Source organism: Camelus dromedarius, chromosome 33, assembly GCF_036321535.1.
Source record: "Camelus dromedarius isolate mCamDro1 chromosome 33, mCamDro1.pat, whole genome shotgun sequence".
In the NCBI taxonomy this organism is placed as follows: Eukaryota; Metazoa; Chordata; class Mammalia; order Artiodactyla; family Camelidae; genus Camelus; species Camelus dromedarius.
The window spans coordinates 13,676,629-13,691,777 of record NC_087468.1 but is presented as its reverse complement, the minus strand read 5'-3'; the positions used below and the strand labels follow the sequence as shown (position 1 = coordinate 13,691,777).

Genomic DNA, 15,149 nt, shown 5'->3' with positions numbered 1-15,149 from the left:
TCAGTCTTTGGCCACACCCAGACACCGAATCTCAAGGCGTGGCCAGGTCTGGAAGGGGAAGGATGACGCAGAAGGGAATGGACATCAAATGAGACTGAAAGGAGGAATTCAAAAAAGCACACACAGTTTGTGGCCAGTGCAGGCGTACTTTATTGCACATCACAGATACTGTGTTTTTTGCAAATTATTGTGGCAACCCTGTGTCAAGCACGTCTATCGGCACCATTTTTCCAATGGCACTCGCTCTCTTCATGTCTCCGTGTCACATTTTGGTAATTGCCACAGTATTTCAAACTTTCTCATTATTATTATATTTGTTATGGTGATCCATGATCAGTTATCTTTGATGTTACTGTTGCAAAAATAAAAAGACACACTGAAGCTTCCAATGATGGTTAGCAACAAAGTATTTTTAAATTAAGCTGTGTGCATTGCTTTTTTAGACATAATGCGATTGCACACTTAATAGACTACAATAGAGTGTGAACAGAACTGTTACATGCACTAGGAAACCAAAAAAACTCGTGTGACTCACTTTATTGTGATAGTCACCTTATTTTGGTGGTCTGGAACTGAACCCTAGACTTTCAGAGCTGGACATTAGAAAGCACCTTGCTTGACCCACTTTAAAGATGAGGCAACAAAGACCTGGAGAGGATTAGTGAGAAGTAACTTCATAAATTTACGACTCTCTTTAGTGGGGGAGTCCTTTCTCAGTAATGAGCATTTTGTGATTTTTGTGAACAGTTTGAAGCGTGATGGTTAAACCTACCTGCTCAGCCACCCACACCCATGGGAAATCATACGAGTCAAGGGGTTGCAGTCCAGACACTTCTCCACCTGGTGGCACCCACCTGAATTACAGGCAGAGTAAGAAACAGCAGGGAACAGTCCGGGAACTCGATGAGGACACGTGAAGTGCTCAGATCTCCTTCACCGACCCAGACCAGCTTCTCCTGGGCTCATTTCTTCCTTTGCCTTAGTCCCCAGGGACTCAGCATGTTTGTTGCCCCTTCCCCTCCCCTAACCCACACTGTAGCTTCCTATCCTGTAACAGGAAATCAGAATTAAGGGGAAAGCCATGAATAAGACCTGTGCTGATGCTGGCCTCTAGTTCTTTGAAGATTCTCAAGATGGTGAGAGGAAAAAACACACCTGTGCACACAGAGAGGAAACGCAGGGACGAAGGCTCGATGCCTGATGGGCTTTTTCTCTCTTTTTCTTTGACTCTGAAAGGTGAATTTCACCTTCTTCAACCGCTGCCCTTCAGCCCCACTGCTGCCATTTTTTTTCCTGACTTCTCTCTGGGAGATCCCATGTGACTTCCCCCAGGATGACCTTTCTCTCAACCAGAAGGTCCAGCCAAAGCAGAATACAGCAACTACTAGACTCAGAGAAACATCCCTGGTGGCTCCAGACTAGCTTCTGGGAGGACCCTCCTCAGGGAGTTCGGTCACAGTTACATTTAAAATATTGAGAAGGAACTGGTGTGTTAATTCACCAATCTCCACGTCAGTGCTAGAGGCAGGTTCAAAGCTCAAAGCAGTCAATTTAGGACCAAAGAAGAAAGAAGAAGAAATTCTATTTTTCGCTCTAGCAGTGAAAATATTCTCTGAGCAGTCTGCTGACAAAACACTCTTACGGCCAAGAGCAGAATTTCTCCGAGCAGACAGCAGAATGAGTATAGTGCTAGTTATCCAGAGCTGTGTAACAGATCGCTGCAAATTTAGCAGCTTAGAGCAAAAAACGTTTATTATCTCACACAGTGGCTGAGGGCCAGGAATCCAGGAGCTCCATGGCTGGGTAGTTCAGTTTCTCCAAAGAGGACATCCAGTGGCCAACCGGCACGAGAAAAGATGCTCAATATTGCTAATTATCACAGAAATGCAAATCAAAACTATGATGAGACATCACCTCACACTGGTCAGAATGGCCATTATTAAAAAGCCCACGAACGATAAATGCTGGAGAGGGTGTGGAGAAAAGGGAGCCCTCCTACACTGTTTGGTGGGGATATAATTTGGTGCAGTCACTATGGAAAACAGTATAAAGATTCCTTGAAAAACTAAAAAGAGACTTAACACTATGATTCAACAACCCCACTCCTGGCCATAGCTGGATGGTTCAGGCTCAGTGTTTCTCAGAGGTTACGGTCAAGCTGTCATCCAGAGTGGCGGTCATCTGAAGGCTGGACTTGGGCTGAAGGATCCACATGCAAGATGTCGCCCTCACATAGTTGTTAACAACGGGGGAGCAGGGCTCAGTTCCTTGCCACAACTTCCATTTCACCCTCAGTCTTCTCTTCTTGGGTAAAATATACTTTATTCTTTTAATTCATCCTTGGTGGGAATGGTTGAGGGTTCCTCTCTATGTGCCTCTGGTCCCCTCTGTTTCTTTTTTTCAGCCTCCTATTTTGAAGGTCATGCTTAGAACTGAACTCACAACCCAGGTGTGGTGTGACTCGGAAGGAACGCAGAGGGAATATCGCCACCTTGACCTTGGATGTGCTGTTACTGCTAATACCACTGAAGATTGTAACCTTTCTGTCAGCCCTGCACCTCCTTCAAATGGCACCTGCCCTAAAGATCCAGCCTCTGAGGGGTGCTTTCTGCTTTCGGGGTGACAGCAAGCTGATCGAACGGCCTGGTGTTTGCTAATAAGTCTGATGGGCCTTTGGGTTGACACTCACACTCTTCCCAAGAAAAACGTGTGTGTTTTAATTCACCTGTAGAGTCACGGTGTCTTAATTAGAGGAGAGATTTATTGGGGGTCATTTCAAGCAAGATGTTCTTTCAAGTATTCTTTATCCAGGAGGGCAAAGCCTGAAGACTCAAGAGCCATGACCAGGCTCCATTTGCTTTCCAGATGGTCTCCCCCCACCTCCAGCCCCAGTCTCTGGAATCAGAGAGCCTGGGTCCAAATCCTGACCCCGACACTCAGTAGTTCGGGGACCTTGGGTATGTTGGCCCATCAGAGCCTCACTTTGCTCATCTGTGAAATGGATCAACACCTCCCCAGTCCTTTTTGGGAGTGCTATGAGATAGCAGAGTTACTGGAAAGTGCTCTGTGGGTGTTGTTGCTTCCATCCTTCACAGCAGTCTCCTGCCTCCCCCAGTTCAGCAGAGCACACACGGCGAGGGAGAGGGAGAAAGGCACGTGGGGCTCACCCCACTTCAGGATGCATGGCCCAGAAAATGCAAATGAAAGACTTTTATCTTCCATGTCCTTCACCATCTGGTAGGGAAGAGGAGTGAGCTACTAAAAATCTTGCCCTGAAAGCATACCTCTAAAGGAAATCCTCAGCTTACCCCACCATCTCCTGGGCCTAGAATAGTGTTAACTGACTGACTGTCTGGGCTGGCTCCAGAAGGCAAAGGAATCACTGGGGCTCCCAGTTCCAGAGGCTGCATGTGATAAAGTGAGTGAGAATGTTTTCTGCTTCCCTCTGGAGCATTGCAGGAGGGGCTGATGTCATGACAGCCCCCAGGGTTTACATTCAAGAAGACTAAAGCATCATCGGGACAGCAGCCAGGGAATAAGAGGTTCTGAGCCCTTCCACATTTTGGTCCAGGTCTCTTTCCTCTTCTGTCTTTAACACGAAAGGCTGAGTCTAATTCTGAACCCATTCGTTCATTCATTATTTGCTGTCTACTCTGTGCTAGACACTGCGTGGAAGAAATCACAGTAGCCCCCCGTTCCCCACCTCATGGTGCCTGTCTCCTAGTCTAAGGAAATGAGAAAGGAGTTGCAGAAAAGGAAGAGCTCGTTCTTAGCAGTTGGGAGGTGAATCTTCAGAATCAATCTGGGAAAAGACATAACAACCTATCAGAGATAAAGAAGCCCTGTCTGGTCTCCTCTCCCTTATCTGTAGGGACTGGACCTGCCACACAGAAGAGTGTTCACTCTGTTTGTCCCCCTGGCCTTGAGACACTGGGGCAGCCGGAGTGGGGAGGAGCGTATAGGAATGACCATGGAGGAGACTTAAGTAAGTGGGGCTCTGAGCAGGCTGGTAGAAGGTCTTGAGGAAGCCAGACCCATGAGGTAGAGGCCACTATGGGGTCAGAAGCAAAGACCTTGATCTAGAGTCTCCAGGTCGGTGGCTTATCTTCTCACTAGAGCATGAGCGCCTGGGGCAGAAGGAGTCTGGTCCCCCCAGAGTGGAACTCCCTCTCCTCCTGAGTGGGGAAAGGTGGGAACCAGCCCACCTGGGTTTCAGCCCACTACGTGCCCTAGGTGAGTTCGCCTGATGCTTCTAAGCATCAGAAATCTTCTTTTTAATCCTGATCAGTAAGTGTCTGGCGTTGGCTGGCAGGTCAGGTGCTGCTTTCCTCTGAGCTGAGGTGCTCTCAAATGAAGACTTCCTGCAGTTTTTAACCATCTTCTACCGGACATCCTGGTTCTTTGTATAATGTCCAATACAATCTCCTGATCAGCACTCAGTTCCTTCAGGATAGTTGTGACGTGTCCTGAAATACCACAGGGACTCAGTCCAGTGCCCCGCAAACGTGGGTGACCTGCCTTCCTGGCGGATTCAGCACCATGGGGGACCAGCCCTGAGGCTGCCAAGACACAGAGAACCCCCGCCCTGGCTTCAGGGACCCTGGCAGACCCCCTCTGTATGTAAATGTGCTTTAAAGAAGGAGGCGCGGGCTTGGGAAGCTGCCTAGGAGCCAGGCAGGCAGCCCAGGGGCTGGAAAGCTGGCAGCTCCCCGCCCACCACCGTGCGGAGTCCCTGAGGCATGCGCAGGGAACCCGGGCCGCAGTAGGCTCAGCCCCGCCTTCCCGAGGCACCGCACAGTGATGCTCCTTTAACTCCTGGCTCATTCTGATACTGAGGCTGCATAAAGGGAAGGGTCCCATGCAAATGAAGGCCAGTGTAGCGGAAGGCTAAATATCTTTAATTAAAGGAAGACACCTGGAGACCTAGTCTATGGGAGGAGCGGGGAACTACAGCAAGTCTGGGCCCTACTGAGCGGGAGGGGGTAAGACGGCCCAGTCCACACCGGGCTCGACCTTTGCTTGAGGCCCCTCCTCTCATAACCTCCCCCCAACCTCCTCCACAAGAGGAGTTGGCCTCCCCGGCTGCCCTGGGGCAAGGCCTGGGTGCCTGGAGGAGTGGGGACTTTCTGTCCTTTGGAATAGTTCTGAGTTTGTGCCACTGGCTCAGCACCCCAGCACACAACTCTCAGACCCCAGAGTCATTGTCTGAAGGAAATAATTGGCCCCAAATGATCAGGCCAGTGAGAAATAGAGCCAGGCTCTCCAGACTGCCAATGTCGGGGCCCTTCTGCTGCCAGCTGGAAATTCCAAGTAGCAATGAGGCCAAGAGTAGCATCCAGGGGAGCCTTTTAGAGCCCACACTACTTCATCATCATCACTATCATCATCACCATCATCACCATCATTATCACCATCACCATCATCACCATCATCACCATCATTATCATTATCGCCATGATCATCATCACCATCATCATCATCACCATCATCGTCATCACCATCATCATCATCACCATCATCATCGTCATCGTCATCATCATCATCATCATCACCATCACCATCATCACCATCATCGTCATCACCATCATCGTCATCACCATCATCATCATCGTCATTGTCATCATCATCATCATCACCATCACCATCATCACCATCATCATCATCATCACCATCATCGTCATCACCATTGTCGTCATCACCATCATCATCATCATCATCGTCATCACCATCATCATCATCATCATCCTCCTCAAAATGTGCCGAGCACTTAAGCCCTGGGCCATATGCTTCACTTATCTCATTTAATCCTCACACACCTTTGAAATGTAGGTGTTCTAATTATGCCCATCTCTGCCACTGAGGCCCTAGGAGGGCTAAATCACCTGTCAAAGCCCTACAATAAGTGGCAGAGCCAAGCCTCCAAGACCATCTGACTTCAAAGTTCAAGGTCTCAAGCTCTTTTCTTTAGGGATAAGGGCAACCCAGAATGGTGGAAACGGCGTACGCACAGTACCTTGGACAGCACCCAACACATCGTTGATGCTCCCAGAGGAGGTGCTCAGTAATTGCTATGCTCCCAGGCTGATGCCCAGACCTCTCTTCACACTGGTGGGGGAGTGTGTGTTCCCCTGGAGGATGATTCCGGAGAGACAAAACATGGGATGCAGAAATCACCTTCTGGGTCCTAAGAGCCAGAGTTATGGACAAGGGCATCTCGGGTACCTGGGGTCCCAGTCTCTAGACCAACATCTTTCCTGCAAAGTAAAATGGAGAAGGGTCAGTGCTGTTTGCTGTCTCTCCCTCTCTCTTTATGGAAACGTTGCTGAGGATTGGGGCAAAGCAGAACTGGGATCTTTGAACCCATAATGAGTACCCAGAACCCAAGGTGGTCCTGGATGACTTCAAGATCCTTGATTCAGATTTGCCTCTTTTTTTGTACTCAACTTACCAGACATTCAGGAATCTTGCAGGAGAGGGGAGGGCACAGCTCAGTAGGAGAGTGCCTGCTTAGCACGCAGGACATCCTGGGTTCAATCCCCAGGACTTCCATTAAAAATAACAATAATAATAATAAATTCAGACCCTTTTAAAAAATAATCTTGCAGTGTACCAAGCAAAGGAATAGTCCTCATTCACCTGGCTATGAAAATCAAGGTTGCTGTGGCCACCAAGCTGAATGCTCTCTCACCATGCCCCCACCCTTAGAATCACCTATAATGAAAAAAAGAAATGACCCAAGCAGGAGGTGATCCCTGATAGTCACTGAATGCCTGTGAAGTGAAACCTGCCAGTGAGCTTTGCCTGAGTGTCACCACAGTGCAGAGCCCTGTACAACCCCTCACTACAACCCCTCACTACTGTCCTTGTACAAATACATCCCTGTTGTGCTGGCCAATGTTTTACAGACCTTGTTTCATTTAAGATCATCTACAGTCGTGTGTGATAGACACCATCATACCCATTTCATTGATGAGAAAGCTAAGGCTCAGAGAGTTTAGGTAGCTTGTCTAAGGTCACTCTGCTTATAAGTGGGAAACCTGAGATGTACCCCCTGGTAGCTTGGCCCAGCTCCCCAGAAACCCACCCCTCCAAGCTCTCTCTGAGCTTAGCAGTCTTCACCAGAGTTCAGTAGCCCTAAATCCTTGTCCAGGGGCCTGCTGCTGATCAATGCTGTGGAAGAAGAACTTTCTCCAGGAGGGGACTTCATGGGAATTCCTGGACAGTCACTACAGGAGGAAAACCTTTGGATTTCTAAAAAATCCAAGTCAGTGATCAACAGTCTTTACCACGCAAAGGCTGGAGGACAATGATTAATGCCAAAGTGTCACCAAGAGTCAAAGAGTAACAGTCTGCAACTCCTCGTGGGGCCTGAAGCCAATGTGGGCTTATTGTTTCCTTCTCCCTTCTCCTCCTCCTGGCTCTCAGAGCAGGCCAGAGTAAGTGGGTCTGACAGAAGAGACCCCCTCCGCCCCCAGGACCACTGGGACAACACCCTCCCAGGTTTGGGCCCCTGTAAATCAGGGCCCCAAAAAGTTCTGGCTGTGATGGAATGAGGGGGAGGTGGCTTGGCAGGGGGATCTGCATGTTTAGCACAATGACCTAATTGTGTGGCTTGTTGCAACTCAGCAGTGCTCACATGGTCACATGTCCCTTAGGCCGCAGGTGCTATGACATTTGCCCAGAGATTTGGAGCCCTCGATGGCAGAACTGAATGCCAAAGAGGAGGAAGGTGGTCTGGCTGTCTCTCACTTTCCTTGGGATCCAGAGGAAAGGAAGGTGACTCCCTCTACACTTCCCACTGACCCTGGCCAAGAACTGATCCCACCCAGATTCTCCTCGGAGGATCATCAGCTGCCCAAAACAAAGAAGAGATAGAGGCAGGCAACATTCCCCAGGGGGAAACTGAAGGACTTCTGAGTTTCTGCTTCCACCCCCTACCTGTCAGGAACCAATGAGGGGCATGCAAGCTGAGACTTCGGGCCAGTGTTCATGCTGTTAGCTGCTGTGTGCCCAGTGCCCAGCACCACACCATCACAATGAGGGCATTTGTTATCCTGCTGCTGACATCGCCCCATCAAATACTCACACAATTGCAAATGTTTACTGAGCTCCTCCTATATGCCAGGCACTGCTCTGGGCACGGAGGACACAGAAGTGCGCAACCAGCGGGAACGCCCCGCCCTCGTGCCACTTACCTGCTCCTGGGGGGGGCGGGGGCAGGTGATAAACAAATAAATAAGTGACACACGTAATATGTCAGATGGTAGAGACAAATACAGCAGAGTAACAAGGATAACAAGTGGGGAGAGGGTTGCCACAGCAGGGCTGGAGAAGGGCTCACTGAGAAGTGATTGGGGTCAAGACTTGGAGGCGAGGGGGCGAGCACCAGGCTAACCAGGGAAGGTCCAGGGCGAGAGCAAGCCTGGTGCGGGTGAAGCATGCAAGGTCCATGTGGCTGGAGCAGGATAAAGAGAAGAGGAGGAGACGCTTGAGGGAAGTGATGGAGTGGCACGTGCTGATACAGCAGACTTTAGAGGGCCTTAGGAATGCTGTCATTTCCTCTGAGTAAGCTAGGGAGCCACTGAATATGAATTGGAATATACTGGAATTTCATCCATATATATGTATGTATATAATTATATATAGAAATATGTATTATGTAATATATAGTTTTATATGTTATTATACAGCAGATACACGTAGCAATATGTAGCAATGCATGCATGTCCTAACAAATGTATTAAATAACGGATGAGATAGCATTTAATCACTGTAGAGAGTTGTATTGGTCTATATAGTGTTAGTACAACTTACGGAGTTTCAAAATACTTGCACACACGTGGGTTCGTAAGAGCCAGTAATGTTAGCAAGGAAGATGTCCTTAGGAACTTTGTGCTGAACATGAGAAACATGAGTGCAGAGGTACTGTGTGTTTTCTGCTCAGGACACATCCCTGCAGAATACTCCTCTGCCCCAGTGCTTAGCCTTTTTTTACAGAGCTGGGGACACCAAGGCCCAGTTAAGCTGAGTGACCTCCCCGAGGTCCCGCAGCCTCAGTCCCAAGTCTGGGACTGTAACCTCCTGACTCTCGGCCAATCCTCTTTTCTTACTGTCCTATATAGAGGCATATGTAGGTACCCCTTGTGTAACTGTCCACTCCCTCCTTCATCCTGGTCAGTGTTCCTCTGTTGCTTAGCGCAAGGATGCTATCTGTGCCCTATCCAGATCAGGGCAGGATTTGAAATCCAAAATCCTGGGCAACTTTAGGCACATGCCTAAAGGAAGAAGAGGAGGGAAGGGGTGGGGAGGGAAAGACATAGGGCTCTCCTGCTCTCCTGGCAAGGTTACCCTGGGCATTATATTCAACATCATCACTGCTTTATCACATTTCTTAACAGTTAACAAATCACTCTCACACCACCCTGCTGATAGGATGTGAATAGTATATGCACTTTTTTTTCTTTTACTAAGTATGAGGAACCTGAGAATCAGAGTGGGTGAGTGACTTTCCCAAGATCACACAGCTCAGGGCAGGACTGTGGCATAAACCTAGGTGTCTCACAACTCCACAGGCTCTGGAATGGAGAGGCTGAGTGCCAAGTCTCTTGAATCTTGAAGGAGAGACTATAACACTGAAAAGTCATCCAATTTGACCTGTGAAGGTGGCCTTGAGGTTCCCAGGGAGCTGAAATTTACCATCTCTTGATTCCCTGATAAGTTTGAGACAGTCCAGAATGTTCTCAGGATGAACAATCCTCAGTCAGGATGATCAATTTGGAGCTTCTGTATACCCTGGACACTGCCTGCCTGGAGGGTGACAATGACCCTGGATCGGGAGACCTCACAGGCAGCTTCTTAGTCTCTCTGACCTGCTTATCTTCCATCCTGAAAGGGGTATTCAAGAGCCATGAAAAGAGAAGCCAGCCTGCACTGGTGGGAAGCCGATCAGCCCGTGCCTGTTTTAAAGGTGCCCATCCCGCACTCCCACCATCCCGTTTCTCATTATCAAGTTCTCCAGGAAGATATCCCCACATGAGCACAGAGAGTTCATTGCAGAACAATTTTGATGAGGAAAAGATGAAAGATAAATATTCTTCCAAAGGGAGACGGTTGCTTAGACTAGATCTCATTCACCTTTTGGACTCTGATGGAGACGTTTAAAAGGACCAGGTGGAGCTCTACACCCTGAAGCGCAAAGGTATTGGAGACATCGCTCAGTGAACGAAAGCAACTCACTGAGCAAAGCTCACTTCTGATACACTACTACGTAGGCTAAAACACACACCGCTAAAAGCAACAGGTCATTAATTCTACAGCTACAGACGTAAAGTATGACTAGAAAAGGTCCGAAGGACAAATATTGAATAGGTAATGGGGTTACCTCAGGCTAAAGGCTGGAAGAAAGGAGACATTTATCATGACTGTTTAAATTATTTATGATCTATTATGTGTATAAGTGAAAAGTAAACAAGTAAGTAAGGAAAGAAAGAAAGAAAGAAAGAAAGAAAGAAAGAAAGAAAGAAAGAAAGAAAGAAAGAAAGAAAGAAAGAAAGAAAGAAAGGGAGGGAGGGAGGGAGGGAGGGAGGGAGGAAGGAAGGAAGGAAGGATGGAAGGTTGGAAGGAAGGAAGGAGCCTTATGCTCCGGCCTCTACCCTCTGGAGCCATGGGAACAGTCTCTGGGAGGAGAGTGCTCAGGCTGAAGAACTTGGCAGCCCCTCAGGGAACAGAGAAGACCTGGTCCACGAGCACAGTCTTGGGCATCCCCAGAGTGGGTTTGTACCCCACCTGTGGGTGCAGGAAGGAAGCAGCTCACACGCGCCTGGGGAGCCTGGGTTCCGGCAGTCCTAGGAACTACCAGTTTGGCTCTTCTTCCCAGTGCCCTCACCCTACCACCCTTTGGAATCTCTCAGCATCTCCCGGCATCCTGAGTGTGGTGCCTGTGGCACCCCAAGGTCCATCTCTATCATCTGTATTGTGGCAAATTTTACTTCCAGTCACTAACGGTTACTGAGCTCGCTGTCTGATACAAGAGAAGCACCGTTATCAGTCTCACTTCTCAGACTCAGAAACTCCAGCTCAGAGAAGTTGGGTGCTTGGCACAAGGTCACACAGCCAGTATAGGACTGTGCAGGATTCCAGCTTTGAGCGCCAGATTCCCAGCCCCACAGAGAATCATGACTTGTACCCTTTCTCTGCCTTGTGACGAGGCGGGGGCCCGGATCCAACTGGGAGAAGATCCTTCTCCAACACTCTGGGCTCTCTCCCCTGGACCGAGCCTGAGGGAAAGGATTCTACTTGAAAAACTGAAGTCTTGGAGCAACGGGATGAAAGTCTGTAAGGTGAGAGGGACTGTGGATGAAGCAAACAGAAACTACTCTGGCCACAGCGCATTTCCTGAGCTTCAAAGGAGAAGTGTTTAGGACAAAGTAAAGGAAACACTACCTTATGTAAAGATGACGTGCCTAGCAATGGGAAGAATTTTTTTTTTAACTTAGAAAAATGTATAGGTTTAAGGCCTGAGGATCTAATGTAAAGCATGGTGACTATAGTTGATAACCCTGTATTGTATAATTGAAATTTACTGAGAGTAGAACTTAGACATTCTCACCAAAACAAATAAACAAATAAAAGAGATGATGGTATGTTAATTAACCAGACAGCCAGAATCCTTTCACAATGTGTATCAAATCACCACGATCTACACCTTAAGTATCTTATCGTTTTATTTGTCAATTATACCTCCAGGAAGCTGAAAAAGCAGGAAAAATAAAAAGGAAAAGACAACATGTAGGCGGATGATTAACTCATTCTCGCCGCAAATGTGTTTTGTGTCTACACTTTTTTCCATGGGATTTCCCAAATGCATGGGGATTCAGTTAAGGGGAGAGGCAAGACTCGCTGTGACCCCAGCCCTGATTTCTTTTTTTATTCTTTCATTCACCTGGCCTCTCTGTGCTTAGGAAGAACTAGTTACTAGGGGTCAAGCTTCCTGCCAACAGGCCACTGACGGCCCCTGAAACTGACAAACAAGACACTTTTTCTAGTTTGTTTTCTAGTGTGTTCCCAGTAGCTTTCCTGGAGCTATTACAGCTGTCCATGCCCTGTAAACAGCCCACGTGGGAGGGGAGAGAAGGCTGCCTCAGGTCCTACGTGAGCCTGCGTTCAGATCCTGGCTTCACCGTCCAATAGCAACCTCTGGTGATGACCCAGAGCAACCTCTATGCGCCTGTTGCCTCAAAACTGGGTTTCACTGGGTGTTGTGGAAAGTAAATCGGGTGATAGGTAAGGCACTCAACAGTGCCTGGCTTTTAGTGCTTAGTAAATAACAGTGGAGGTAACTGTTGTTATTAGAAGGAAAAGCCATGCTCAGCATCCCCTCCACATGATGGTGTGTCCACCCTCTGATGGGGACAGGATGGAGGCATCGCTGGGACACTGGTGCATGGAGACAAAAAGGGAATCCAAAGCTCTAAACCCTCAGGCTGTTCCTTGAAACACAGGGAAGGCAGGGACGGTAGGGTCTGCAGCAGAATGCAAGAAGGGAGGAGAGTCTTGAGGCCAGCCAAGGCCCAAAGCACGGCAAAGTGCCCAGGATTGCTCAGCTCAGAATATGGGAAACCTTCCAGGGGGCAGGCAGTGAAGGCTGCGGGGGCAAGAGGCAGGTGAGAGCTCCTGATTCTTCTCTGTCCCTCAGCTTCTCCCCTCTGCCCCCACCAGGCTCTCTGGTCCTTTCATCAGGGCCCTGGGCACTGCCAGGGTTAGGGGAGCCCACACTCTGTTCTGTGGTTTGTGCCAACAGCAGGAACCCTTGGCGTTCCAAGGCCACTGAGAACAAAGCCAACCCTGAGTCTGTTGAAAAGCCCCGGACCTGGGTTTTTTCCTTGGCGCCTCTCCAAGAGCAGCTGTCAGGACAGCAGCCCGCCCGGGTGCCCTGGTGCTGGCCTGAGAGGATTCCTGTGTCCTGACTCCCGCCGCTCTGGGCTGGACTGAGGGGCCTGGCCAAGGGGAGGGCATTCCTGCTGGATGAGCTGATCTCCTTTCCTGTGGCAGGAAAAGTTTTCTGGCTATGGGAGTCTGACCTCACCCTGACCACTCCTTGGGATCCAGAACCTTCCTTTCTAATGGGAGGCGGAGAAGGTGCTGGGGAGTGAGGGAACTGGGCGGGGGCGAGCAAAATTTCCCACATTTAAGGCAAGGCCTGAGTCACAAGTGCTTTTTTGGGCATTGAGTCAGCCACCTACCAAGCTGGGTAACCTTGGCCGTGGTATTCACTTTTCCTGGGACTCAGTTTTCTCACCTGCAAAATGGGCTGCAAAAGGGTCCTTATTTGTCACTTTTAAAAACTTTAAAAAGAGAAAAAAAAAAGTGACCTTTGTCACCTCCTCTATACATTGTTCCTTTCCTTTCCTTCTGTCACTTCCTTTTCCCCAAGGAGGCGCTTTCCTACTCAGCCCTGAAAATTGCAGGTCTCCCTCCCTCACCAGCGGCCCAGGCAGCAGCCACGAAGGTGCTGTGGGGTGGGCAGCAAGCTCCAGAGACCGGTGCCCAGGACACATCTCCAACCAACTGGACAGATGCCACCGGTGGCTTTTTCCAAACTGCTTTTCCACTTTCCTCTCACCTGCCAGGACCTGTATTTCTATGTCTGTGTTTTGAAAGCCTGGGGGTGGGGGGCGGGGAGGAGCTGGGGTAATTAATGATTGATTCTCTGGCCACAGCCACCCAGAGGCCTCAGGGCAGGCTGTCGGCCATTTCCTGAGGTGTGGGGACAGGGTAGAAATCCTGCGTGGCTGTGGCACAACTAGATGAGTCTGGGGGGTGGGGAGGGTGGTGCCCTGAGCACCTGACCCTGAAGTCACTGGGGACAGATGCTCTGCCTGGGGGCTGCCCCCCACCCCCCCGCCATCGGCTCTGCTCTCTCTGGGTCAAAGATTATTCACTGCGCCCCTCACCAGCACCCCCACCCCCCAGCACCCCCACACCCACCCTGCACCCATAGCACGCGTTCACTGGCCCTTTCCTGCTCTGCCGCTCACCTGTCCATCACCCAGTGGCTCACACAGGGCTGTTTGAAGAACTCACGGTGCCGCTGGGAACAGATTAAAGCAACCTACTTCTACAGCAAAATTTCAGAGGAGTTTTAACTCTGCCCTTCTTGGAAGTATTGCCCTGCCTTTGTTGTCTACTAATAATTAACTCTGGTACAGAGCTGCAGTATTCAAAGGGCTTTTACATTCATAATTCTATTCATCCTCACAACAAGGCTACGAAGCAGATCTCACCTTCCCCACCTCCCACCCGCACCCACATCCTACAGAAGGGGAGACTGAAGCGCAGAGAAAGGAAATGGTCCCATTTCACAAGGCCAGGGCTGAAATGCTAGCCCTTGGGTTGCATTTCTTTCTGACTCGAAGTGGCGAGATGTTGGATGCAGGTTCTTTACCAGGTCAGGGAAGGCAGCACAACGGGGTAGCCAGGAGGGTCGTTGGGGGCAGGATCTCCCCCAGGGCTGGTCTCTGGGTAGTTGGCACAGAGAAACTTCTGAGACTTCATGTCAAGGGGAGAGAGAGGCCCCAGGCTTCCCATCCTGGGGTACAGAGAGGCGAGGGGGACAGAGGCCCGTGGACCACGCTAAAGTTCAAGGGCCTGTGGCAGAAGGAGGCAGGATTCCACCTACACAATTAAACACCCAGCTTGAACTCTGAGCTGCTTATAAAAGACCCCAAAACCACCTTCCTTCCCAGCTCTATCAGCTAAAATGACCAGCTCATCCTGGTTTCCCCCGGACAGTTTGGTTTTTAACACCAAAAATCCCACATCTAGGAAATGCTCTCAGTCTCGTCCCTGACAAACCCTACCACCAACTCTGTGGATTTCAGCTGAACCATGGAAAGAAAGACCATCTTTTGAAGGTTCAGCAGATAAACTCAGAATTTAAAAATCACAGAATCCTCATTGTGGTTAGGTAGCCACCTGGGATGGATATGAAACTCTTTGAACGTTGAACTGAAAGAATGTTCATTTCCACAAAAAAAAAAAAAAAACAACCCACTCAGATCTGTGGCCAGCATTGCCAAATTTTTTAAGGGAACCTCTTCTCTACATTCATATTGGCAACTAATTAAATTGTCTTGGAAAAACACTGAGTT

General features: G+C 49.2%; 1 long non-coding RNA gene across 1 annotated transcript; it reads right to left on the bottom strand.

Moving 5' to 3' along the window:
- Positions 1–126: 126 nt before the first annotated feature.
- LOC105104186 (uncharacterized) lies at positions 127–14,133 on the bottom strand. The gene is made up of 3 exons (XR_838545.3): positions 14,037–14,133; positions 6,014–6,254; positions 127–4,466 (listed from the first exon to the last, which is right to left on the bottom strand). It is a non-coding gene; the product is annotated as an uncharacterized LOC105104186 (long non-coding RNA).
- Positions 14,134–15,149: the final 1,016 nt, after the last annotated feature.